The 12,725-nt window shown below is 33.6% G+C and overlaps 1 protein-coding gene across 2 annotated transcripts in view; it reads left to right on the forward strand.

Annotated features, from left to right (window-relative positions):
- The window catches only part of Sema3a (semaphorin 3A), a 415,318-nt gene that overhangs the window by 28,928 nt on the left and 373,665 nt on the right, over positions 1 to 12,725 (forward strand). For both annotated transcript variants that reach the window (XM_090332888.1, XM_090332889.1), the window contains exon 2: positions 9,102 to 9,271. The gene's annotated coding sequence lies outside the window, so the exon portion shown is untranslated. The remainder of the gene's footprint in view (positions 1 to 9,101; positions 9,272 to 12,725) is intronic.

Below are 12,725 nucleotides of genomic sequence, written 5' to 3' on the forward strand. Positions count from 1 at the left end.
AAATGTAAATTTTAATTTTTCTTGGCTAGCCCTGGGCCTTGAACTCAGGCCTGATCACTGTCCATGGGCTTTCTCAAGGATAGAGCTCTACCACTTGAGCCACAGCACAATTTCAATCTTTTTCTCTGTAAGTGGTACTAAGAAATCAAACCTGGGTCTTTGTGCATACTAGGCAAACACTCTATCACTAGGCCCAGCCCTAATTTTAAAATGTTTAATGTGTCTAATTATTCAGTTTTTATACATGAGCACAAGTACTTCAGTCATATTGACTCTCCCATTCACTCATTCCTCCTCTATATTTTTATCATTTAAAGGCTAAAATATTCTCAATTCAATCATCCAGTGGGAATTCCATTTGTCCTCAGTATTATATGATAGTTAAAGGGTCATTGGTGACATTGTCACAAATTTTCACATGTACCCATGTTGCCCCTATTTTCTGTTTTGTTTTACAGTTTTAATTCTTTTTTGTTCTCCTTTCTAAAAGTGAGTAATTCTACAAGTAAGCTTTTTATAGCCTTAATCTAAATCTTCTTAGTGGGTGGCTAACCTTTAACAATCACTGTTTGAAAAGTCTCATCAGAAATATCTATTTTCAGGGCTCTGTCTTAATATCAGACATAAGCCAGAAAATTTCATAGCACACATATTTGTTCTGTCAAAATAAAATAGTCAGGACTTCTGCTTTGCTTATGCTCAATAGAAACATTGTAAATAACACTAGCATTACAGTCAGCAATCTAAAATAACAAAATAGTTTTGCTTCTTGAAATATAACCAAGAGTTAAGTGAGGAATGAATGTAAGGTACAACTGTCCATGTAGGTACATGGAATTCACTTGTCCTAAGCCTTTTATGCATTCAAATATTTCTTTTATCCTAACACAGACAATCATTCCTTGGTTAAAGAAAAGAGAGGAGCAGGAATGTATATACTTTATCTTTTTAAAATTCTAGCCTATGTTTAAGGTTATAAACAGCAACAAGAAAAAAAACATTTGTCATTTTCCTTTTTCAAGTCACTAAATCATAATTGTCTAAGATGTACATTTACTTTATATTCATTATCTCAACTCTGTACTGTGTCTGTGGGAGAAGTCATTGATAATGGAGTTAACCACTCTTGCTATAACCAATTAGTTTCTTTACTCCTGCAGCCCAAGCTCTGTCCCTAAGCTTTTATTTCTCAAGACTAGTGCTCTACATTTGAGCCACAGCTCTACTTGTAGATTTTTTTTTAATTAACTGGAGATGAGACTCTCGTGGACCTTTTTTCCTGGGCTGGCTTCGAATAGCCATCCTCAGATCTCACCCTCCTGAGTAGCTAGAATTACAATTGTGAGCACCAGTGGGTGCTTAGACCTTTACTCTTTGTAAAATCAAAAATCTTTCTTACATTTTTGTTGTTTGAGGTTTTTTGCTGATAAAGAACAGGAACATCATCAATGACAAGCAAGAGCTGAACAAATGTCTTTACACTCAGCCTTCCTCTTGTTCATTCTCATAAGGTGCCACTGCTTCATCTGCTCAAGTCTTTCTGACACAGAAGTCTCTGAAGGAAATCCCCTCTCTCTTTCTCTGGCTCTCCCTCTGTGTCTCCACCTCTCTGTCCCTCTCCCTCCCCTTTTCCCTCCCTCTCTCCCTTTCTTCCTCTCCTGGTATGAAATCTTAAACTCAAGGCCTCACATTCATCTGGTTTTCTTGTTCATAGTTGGCACTCCACTCTGAGTGCTGCCTTTCAGATGATCTGACAGAGATGTTGTCTAGTGAACTTTTTCTGCCTTGGCTGGATTTGAATTGTCACCCTGGGGATATTATCATTCTGAATAGCTAGGATTACTTGAATGAGCCATAGTCACCTTTCCCCCAGGTTCTTTTTCTTTTACTCAGTTGAGACACATTGATATTTTTAGAATGATGCCTTATGTATTTTAAAATAATATGCTATAATAAAGAAAAAAAACATTTGTGGCTGAGGATGTAGATCAGTGGCTTGCTAAGCAAATTGAGGCCTTGGATTTGATTCCTTGAACCACAAAAAACACTTTAATGAATTCTTTTATAAGTTTATTAAAATGAAATTGAATGCTTTATTAGTACTTATAGCCTTTGAAACAGTAAAGTGGTCATTATATGATTACAATACTTTTGCTGGCAACATGTGATGATTCACCTAATTACAGAGTTAACAATTTATGTGAGCCCCCAGTGTCATGTCTACAGACAAGTTATTTGACCCTTAAAGTTTCACTGAGCAATCAAATTTTAACTAATTCTCACGGCCATATTTACCATTACCCAAAATTTAACTACAAGTCTGGTCCTCTGTATATTCCATTGTAAAATGCTTGTGTGATATCTTAAAGTTTTTGGAAGTGTAGTTTGAACTGATTGAGCCAATATTCACACTCACAGGATGCCTTTTGGTATTTCTGCTGCTGGATGAGCACACACACACACTCATACACACACTCACAATAAAATTTCTTGAGTTCCATAATTGTATACAATTCATTTAATCCTCTTTTGTAATGTGTGTGGAAGACAGCCATATATTTTTGGGAGCTACAGAGGGAACATTAGTTACAGTTTTTGGATTAACAATATATAAGTATTATACTTTGAGACATTCAAAAATTCTTGAAATTCTGTCTTTTCAAGATTTATTTCTAGGTTTGCAGGAAAGCTCTTCTGTTATATAATAGTCTAGCTATCAATTTGCATTTAATGTTGCAAATAAACTTTTTAGCTTTGGAAAATCTATTGAGCTTAGTAGGGAGCAGTTAATGCTACACAGTCATTAGAAAGCCATACTGGACTGAAATATGATAAGAGTAATAATTTATCAAAATTATTTTCAAAGCACTGGTACCTCTGACAAATAGTTTAGTAGACTTATATTCTGGTAGCTTTGTTGTTGCTTTGACAAAATATCTGGCAGAACAACGTAAAAGGAGCAAAGACTTATTTTACCTTACGGTGTTGTAGACATTCATGTACTTGAATATATCATAGTGCAGGGAACATGTGAAAGAGGCTCTTTACTTTTTGGTATGAACAGGGAGAAAGAGAAAAAGGGAAAGACCACGCTTAATACAGGGACCCGCCCCCAGTGACCTATGTCCTACAACTAGGTTCCACTTACTAAAGTTTCTAGAAGTTACCAAAATAGTACTGCCAGCTGGGGACCAAGCCTTGAAAACAAGAGCTGGTCAGAAACATTCCACATCAAACAATAATACATTATAGTATTTGAATGTTCTATTTGCTTTCAATCTGTTAATCTGCTCACTGTACATTTCAAGATATTTTTATTGGTACTCTGGGCTTGAGCATTCCACTTTACTTAAAATACACTATTTTTGTGACAAGATCTAATATCCAATTTTTTATTAAAGAATTTATTAACATTGGTTTTTACATCACATTTCAAATGACACATTTAACAAACAAGTATTCAAGAAGTGAATCTCTATATACAGTCACTGGCACTTAGATTTTAAAACATAATTAAAATTAGGCTGAGGGTTTGTATGTCATAGATACATATTAATCTGTGTAATAAAACATTATGTTTATAGAGTCATAGATTTTTATGTCTATGTAGTTGTGTTTATATTTCCAATAATATGTCCATAAAATTGGTATGCAAATATTGAGTCCTTGCTCTTGTACTGTTTGGATCTAATCAGCACATATTAAGGATACCATGTGCCTTTTGTTCCTTTGGTCTTGACTTGTCTCACACAACATGCATGATTCTCTCTAGATTCATCCACTTCCCTGCAAATGCCATTATTTTATCTTGCCGGTTAGCTATGTAGAATTTCATTGTAAATGTAATAATAACAACATCCAATTTTTATAACAGGTTGCATGCTATTTATGTGAGTGTGAGCATGTGTGTGTGTGTGTGTGTGTGTGTGTGTGTGTGTGTGTGTGCCGGTCTTGGGTCTGGGTCTTTAACTTGGCACCTGACCTGTGTCCCTGAGCTTTTTTGGCTATAATGTAGCACTCTATCACTTGAGCTACAGTTCCACTTCTAAGAGTTTTATTGATAATTTATTGGAGATAAGAGATTCATGGACTTTTCTGCCCAGGCTTGGTTTAGAAACACAATCCTCAGAACACAGCCTTCTCAGGAGATAGTATTACAAGTGTGAATTCCAGGCATCCAGCTCTTAGGATTGAAAAATAAATTTAAAAAACTAGTGCTATAGAAGAGAGGCATTATTGATAACTTAAATTTATAATATTTAAATTATCAGAAAGGAGTCAGGCACTGGTAGCTCATGCCTGTAATCCTAGCTACTGAGGAGTCGGAAATCTGGGGACTGTCATTTAAAGCCAGACTGGGCAGCAAATGTTGTGAGACTTTTATCTCCAATAAACTAGCCAAAAAATCTGGTAGTGCACTGTGGTTCAAGTGGTAAAATGTCCCCTCATCCAGAGTTAAAGTCCCAGGAATAGCCAAAATAAAATAAAATAAGAAAGGCTTTACAAAGCAAAATGTAATTTTTTTCCCAGTCTTAGGAGTTTATAACATTTGATTAACAGCATCAGTTTATGCCATTGTACCATTATCTAGGAAGAAGTTCTCAAAAGAAATAATCAAAGCACTTACTTTGGATATTATTCAATAAAAAATTAATTGGTAGGTCAAATGACACTATATAACCTACATTTCTGTTAATTCACTTCATCCTATTCTTCTTCTTTTATTACCGCTAGTCTTTCAGAAATGAATATGTACTAATGATAACATTATTTTGATTAACCATTTGCTATTGTGTATTTGACTTCACTGGCAACCTTCCTCAACCATTCATAGAGCCTACTGTGAAGCCCTCGTGTGCACTTGTATCCTGATGGATGATATATGACAGTAGATAGAACTGAGAATCTATTTTGGATAGCAAGCACCAGGATGCAGTGACTGAATTCTGGGCTATGTTATGTCTATTGAATGAGCAGTACTTGACATTTAATGGCAGGTTAAAACTAATTGGGGAAGCTAGGTGAAAAGACCTTTGGAAAATTGAACTACTTCTCTTGCAGAATATGTAATTTTTTGTTGTTTCCATTTGCACATAAAATCTGTTGCTTAGACTTTCAAAGACCATAGGGGAAGTCATTTATGTAGGAAAGCACGGAGCAACATGGTGTCTGTAAACTGGTAATACTTGTTTTTTTTAACCAACTTTTCATTAAAGAAGGAAAATAACACCAGTTTATGTCTAGACTGACCTTCAAATGTGATTTTTTTCAGTTAATTTCTTATAAGAAAATTGTCTAAACACAGAGTAATGGATAATCCCAAACAAATATGAGTATAATAAAAGTGCAGTGTAAATAAATTTGGACTTATATCTGACAAGCCCAAAGTAATTTTTAAAACAGCCTTGTAATTTTATGCACTTAACAAAGATGAAACTGAAGCACAAAATATAGTATGTCATTCACACTATAGCAGCTTTGAAAACACTTTTAATAGTTGATATATTGAAACTAATGAGAAAACTTAAAATAATGAAGTAGGAGAGACACCTAATTTATAGCATTTCAGTGCCCTAATGGAGATGGAATATTGATGTTAACTCTGACGATTCAGATTTTCTTTCTGTCACATATCTTGTCATGTCACATCTCCACTAAAACATTTAATAGTGTCATCATTACTTTATGCTTTATGTAAGAATCTTCACAACCTATCAAGAGATATTGCTTTTTCTTTTAAACTATAGTTGCCATTTTACATAAGGAGATTTTATTTGTTTCTCTGTCTCTGTGTTCATGGATATATGTGTGTGTGTGTGTGTGTGTGTGTGTGTGTGTGTGTGTGTATCTGTGCATGTATAACTTTCTTCAATACTTTTAATCCCTTAAAATATCTTCCTTTTCTTCTCTTCACTCCCACAAATCCCTTTCTAGATAGCTTACCTTATAATTAATATCCCTTACCATTATTATTATCTTCATCATTTTAGAACTGTCTCCACAAATGAGTGAGAACATGAGATTTTTTTTGTTTCTTTTTTCTCACTCAGCATGCTGCTTCAAATGTTCCTATTAATTCCATTTAGTATTTTTTCTTTATTTTATTTAATTATTCCTTTTGCTAGTCCCCAGTCTTGAAGTCAGGGCATCAGCACTGTCCTTCAGTTTTTTTCAAGGCTTTACCACTTGAGCCACAGCACCACTTTCACCTTTTTCTGTGTATGTGGTACTTAGGAATTAAACCTGGGTCGAAAGTCCCAGCCCAAGATTTTTTCTTTGTAATAATTTCATTTTTTTCTCTGATTAAACATTATTACATATATTATATAACATAGTAGAGAAAATAGTAGCAAGAACAAGGAAAAAAGAAAGAAAAAGAAGATAGGGAAGAGAAAGAGGAAGGAAGGATAAAAGTAAAAGAGAAGTAAGAGAAAGAGTAGACAATAGATGAGGGTGAGTTTTGGGGAAAAAAAGGTAAGACTTAAATACACTCTAGTACAACAACTCTAAAATTAGTACAGAGATTCTTTTAATTGAAACAAAAACAGAAACAAAAACAGGCCAGGAGTTTGGCCTAGTGGTAGAGTGCTTGCCTAGCATGCACGAAGACCTGGGTTCTATTTCTGGGTACCACATACATAGAAGAAAAAAGAAAATGCCAGAAGTGGTGCTGAGGCTCAAGTAGTAGAGTTCTAGTCTTGAGAAAGTCCAAGGACAGTGCTCAGGCCCTGAGCTCAAGCTCAAGACTGGCAAAAAAAAACAAAAACAAAAAAAAAAAACAACAAAAAAAACACCTAAAAGTAGACCTGTCTTGTAATTCTATCATATCATTCTTGGGCATGAATCAGGAGATCAGATCTGCTGGGTTTTTAATCATAATTGTTCATAGTCTTTTATTTGAAAACCTTCTACTCTGCCTAGCATTCAGATATGTGTTATATGCCCTGGCCCTTTCTGTTCTCTCAGCATAGAGATCTATTGGGTTACTTATTGTAATTATTTGTCTGCATATAGGCCTCTTCTAGACAATTATAGGATCTTTGAAGCCAAGGTATTCATACAAATTCAATTTTTTTATAAATATAAACAAGTGTATGTTAAGTAATTGAGTCTTACCATACTGCCTACTGCTACAAGATATTGAAACTGGCCACATCCATTATTCTCTAAGCCTTATATGACATTTTAATGTAATAATTAATAAATCTAATTGTGTCGTAAACTTAACTATCCTCACTATAAGCATTATGGTTTTAAAGCTTGAATTACCTCTTATATTAGGCAATGGAAGTGGTAATACAATGTTTTTATATGATATTCAAATTTGCTGAGTTCTGACAAAAGATGAATAGAAGACTTCCAGAAAAGTAGATACTGTATTGGGAAAGTATGACTTCATCATTCCAAGAAGAAAAGTTTTAAAAGGTTACTATAATCATGAGTTTCCTTGAAAATGAAAAGCCATTTATAAGCTTTCAATTGATGAGTTGGATATCTACGGTTCATGGTTATGGAAAATTCATTGCTCTTTAAATCTCATGTGAGGAAAAGGTGGCTTTAAATGCACTTATATTTAAACCACACACACACACACACACACACACACACACACAAACTTTGATATAACATCTTTAGATTTTTCATTTTTATTTTTTTAAATTTAGGTCTACTATTTGTGTGTAACACATTACAACGCAAAATTTAGCGGGTGACTTATTTCCCTAAATAATTCTACATATTACCTGTTGATTTTAAATTTCATCTTATCAACTGACTTTAGGAAAATTATGTTGATGTATCATACTTTGATAATACCTAAGAATGTTAGAACTGTGCAGTTTATAAAATTCTTCAGTGTCAATTTATAGTACATTTGTATGATACATGATAAATCTCTACCTTTCTCTCAGTTTCTCTATGATGCTAGAACTTCTCTACAAATTAGAATCTGAGAAACCATGGTTACAGTTCATTTCTTTTTCAAGGCAAAATATTGGCCTCAGTATAGTGAAACACAATGTTATTATGTTTCCCAGATATCTTTCTCCTTAATTTTATTTGTTTAAAACACAAAAATAAATGGCTTTAATGTGGGCTGGATTTTGGTCATTCACAAAAATGCCCAGGAGTGGGATTTCTGGGTCAAAGAAAACTCTACGTTTTGTCTTTTGAAGATCCTTCATTCTACTTTTCAGAGTGGATTAACAAGTTTACATTCTCACCAAGAGTAGAGTTCCCTTTTGCCCATCGTTGCTGTATCTGTTATTATTAGTTTTCTTGATAATGGCCATTCTAGCTGGGGTAAAGTAGAATCTCAATGTTGTTTTGACTTGCATATCTTTTATGAACAGAGATGCTGAACATTCCATTTGTGTCTATAGCCATTCTTATTTCTTGTTCAAAGAAGTCTTGTTTTGTTTTTTTTTTTCCCCAAGTCCTAGGCCTTTAACTCAGGGCCTGAGCACTGTCCTTGGGCTTTCTCAAGGATAGAGCTCTACCACTTGAGTCACGACACCATTTTTGGCTTTTTCTATGTATATGTGGTACCGTGTAATCCAACCCTGGTCTTCATGAATGCTAGGCAAATCCTCTACCACTAGGCCAAACTCCTGGCCTAGAAAGAATTTTTTTTTTTTTTTTTTTTTTGTCATGGGGCTTGAACTCTAACCTAGGCACTGTCCCTGAGCTCTTCAGCTCAAGACTACTACCCTTGGGCCTGGACATTGTCCATAAGCTCTTAACTCAAACTTATTTTTGTCTATTCTATGTGTTGTTTTATTTATTTTATGTTTTAATAATCATATCCATTGGAAATTTATTTTGTTATATATATATGCCAAAATTATTTTTCTTGCTCCAAATCAAGTGCATATCATTTTAGCTATTCTAATAGTTAAAATTCCTTAAAATGTATGTATTTCTGTTGAACCCCTTTGTGTTATAGGTAATTAGAGCACTCTGGACTAACATTTTTCTGAAATGAAAGAATGGATTGTAAATTAATGAAATAAATAAATATATAATTCCATAAATATAGTTCCTGTAATTGAGTTTATATTCTGTTTAAATTTCAAAAACAACACTTTATCTCTGTTCTACAGGATTCGTGCATATACATACAAAATGCCTCAAGTGTGGTATGGTTAGAGGAAGAATCCAATGGTATAACTCCCCTGAACAACTAACGGTTTAACAAAGTGGATACCAGGAAGTGGAAACAAGTTGTGGTGGAAGCAGCACTGAAGAAAGATCATATGAATGAGGAGAAAAGGTGAGCAAACACAGTCCTTATATTCAATGCACTTTGTGTACAAATTGAGCTACACAATGATTGTAGGGATAACATGGAGAAATGATGAAAGGAAGAATGATGATATGGGTAACATTGATCAAGATAAATGTTTTTGTAACCTGACTTATGGAACTGAAACCTCGGTACAACTACTTAATTAAAAAAATAGTAACCATCTGGAAGCATGTCACAGTGGTATTTTTATATTGGTTATGATGATTCCTATGATTTGAATATGCTCTCCACAAACTCTTATGTTCAAAGCTTGGTCTTTGACTATCTTCCATTTGGGGAGGTGGTTTGGGAAAAATGGATATGAAAGAAAGAAACTGAATCAAATCATGTAAACAAATACATTATTAAATTTTAATAGTTTTCACTGTCTTCTGACCTCTCTAGATATTTATAAAACCAAATGTATCTTTTACTAATTCAAAAGAGACAATTTATTGATGTTATTTGTATATACTATAATATAGATTTTACTTTATTAATCAGCTATATTATTTTTCAACTTTGTGGATAAAATAGTTTAAATTGTCCAATAATTTAGTAACAGTCCATATGAATGATAAAACTGGTGTAATGAAACTTTAAATGTTTACATGGTTCAAGTTTGTACCTAAGAAATTCAATGGAAAAGCATAAAAATAGTTCATAGCTCCTCTTTCTTACTTCACCCTGGACTTCATTGTAAAAGGACCTGAGATTCTTTTGTCCAATTAACCTCTAGAAAAGGAAATTTGGGGCTTGGATCAAGGGTAGGACACTAGCCTTGAGCAGAAGAGCTCAGGAACAGTGGGCCGAGTTTCTGGGGGCACCCAGATAAACAAATGAAAGTATAAGAATGAGACTGAAAATTTACAATTTTAATTTAATTTTAATGTACTTCATAGATCATTCACTCCCAGGAAGTGCTTAGAATTAAAGCAATGTTTTATATATATATACATATATGTATAGTTTTAAATTTCATAAATAATTAACTTAATGCTTAAGATGTATAACAACTTTATATTTAGCTTTTGAACAACAAAAGTAATAATGATGGATTTTTATTAAATGAAATCATGTAGAAATATAAAGTATGATGTAAATTTTAAATAATATGAAAATTTAATGTAATAATGACTGAAATAGTACTGTTGTTTGTTGTTTTGATAAAATCATACTGATTTTATATTTATAATGATTACCAAGAGAAGTTTACAAAGTTTTTAAAAGACAAGGAAAAAATACTCAATTCAAAAATGTGATAATGCACCATTCAAACATATGTTAATTAAGTAACTTGCTTGATTTTCTATATCTGCACAGATTCCTATAGCATAACAGTTATTTATGGATTGGAACAGTGTAATTAAAGTTATCTAAATTGCATTGTTACCATATGCTCTGAAGAATAAAATGTTCTTATTACAGTTCATTAAATTAATATGAATTAACTTTTTTACATTGTCCATTAATATGAATTAACTTTTTTTTTACATTGTACATTACTTAGTCACAGTGGATAATCAGAATCTGCTACTAATTCATGTTCTGTATTTTTAAGCTACCCTAAGATGTTGTGTCTGGTTGTAATTATTTCACAAAGCAAAAGCAAAAGATGGCACTCTTTTTTTAAATTTTTATAATAACCCTGTAATTATTTCAGGAGAATCTTCTTTTCATCAGTGAGACATAAATACCAGCATATTCTAAGTAAGATGTTATTCAAAGAGCTGATGAAAATATTTATTACTTTAGAATTTTTAGACTCTAAAAAAATCAAATTGACTCTTGCAAATCAACTTGACAATGGGAAATATAATTAGTATCTTTATATGGTTCTCATAACTGTTTACTCATATACTTTCATTAAAAATAGTATAGCTTGGGGCCGGGAGTTTGGCCTAGTGGTAGAGTGCTTGCCTAGTATGCACAAAGACCCAGGTTTGATTCCTTGGTACCACTTACATAGAAAAGCCAGAAGTGGTACTGTGGCTCAAGTGGTAGAGTGCTAGCCTTCAGGAAAATTCCCAAGGACAGTGCTCAGTCTCTGAGTTCAAGGCTCAGGACTAGAAAAAAAAAATAGTATAGCTATGGTTTGTAAGTACAGATGATCAAGTATATTGGCATTTTTCCATTCATTCCCATTTATTTAAAACTGAATGTCATGTCTAGTGCAACATTCAGAGATATTAAATATATACTATACAAATATCCATTCATCTTATATACAGGCATACTTCTATTTATTTATTTTAATTTTGTTTTTGCCAGTCTTGGGGCTTGAACTCAGGTTCTGAGTACTGTCCTTGGGCTTTCTCAAGGCATAACTCTACCACTTAAGCCACAGCAGCATTTCAAGCCTTGTCTATATGCGAGGTGATACCAAGGAATTGAACCCAGGTCTTCATATGCTCTAGGCAAACACTCTACCAACAGGCCAAACTCCCGGCCCCTGTAATGTACTTTTAAGTCTCCTTTACAAGAAAACCATATTCTTTTCTAGACATTAGAATCCTCAGTCTCAGCTTTTCTTTGTTTTGAAACAGTAATATGGTAAATATCAACTTACACATATTTTTTCTTTAGTTTGGATATGGTAGAAGAGCTAATATAAGTATAGCTAATCATACTGAATATATTATCAAAAGTAGAGAAATTAGAGGACATACTTTTCTTCATTGAATATCTTCCAACCCCAGAATCCCTCTAATATGATTATCTTCTTTGCACTCTTATTGTATTTCTGAGGGCTAAAATAATCCTTCATTAATGTAGAAGCTCTAAAGATATATTAATAAAATAACCATAAACACATTTATTGACATAGAGCTTAGCTGCAACAGATAATAAACAAAATATACCCATATTTTCCATTACAAAAAGTAGAAATAGGTCATAAACTGAAGTAAAAAATATCTGAGTGGAAACGCAATTTCATTTTATAAGGTTGTCATAGAAAACTTTTTTGAAGAAGTTTATACAAAACATGCGGGTTTTTCGAAGGAACTGTGGTGTAGCTGAAGGAATAGCTAATAAAAAGCCTTCAAGGAACAATTGTACTTGTTGCTGTAAAGAAATAGGGGGGAAGCCGGATGCTGTGGCTCAAGCTTGTAATCCTAGACAATCAAGAGGCTAAGATCTGAGGATCAAGGTTCAAAGCCAGCCCGGGCACAAAAGAACCTTAGGTTCTCATCTCCAGTTAACTTCTAGAAAATGGGAAGTGGGGCTTGGCTCAAGGGCAGGGCAGTAGTCTTGAGCTGAAGAGCTTAAGAACAGCGCCCAGGCCTGATGGGTAGGGCAATAGCCTTGAGCTGAAAACTCAACTCACATTTCATTCTAATACAAATAAAGCACTCCATATTTTTTTTTTCTTAGAATACTGGTAATGCAAGAGTATAAATACATCTCCTTCTAGCTCATATTCTGTGGAAACTGAGAA

This window comes from Megascapheus bottae, chromosome 5, assembly GCF_031878675.1.
Source record: "Megascapheus bottae isolate mThoBot1 chromosome 5, mThoBot2.hap1, whole genome shotgun sequence".
In the NCBI taxonomy this organism is placed as follows: Eukaryota; Metazoa; Chordata; class Mammalia; order Rodentia; family Geomyidae; genus Megascapheus; species Megascapheus bottae.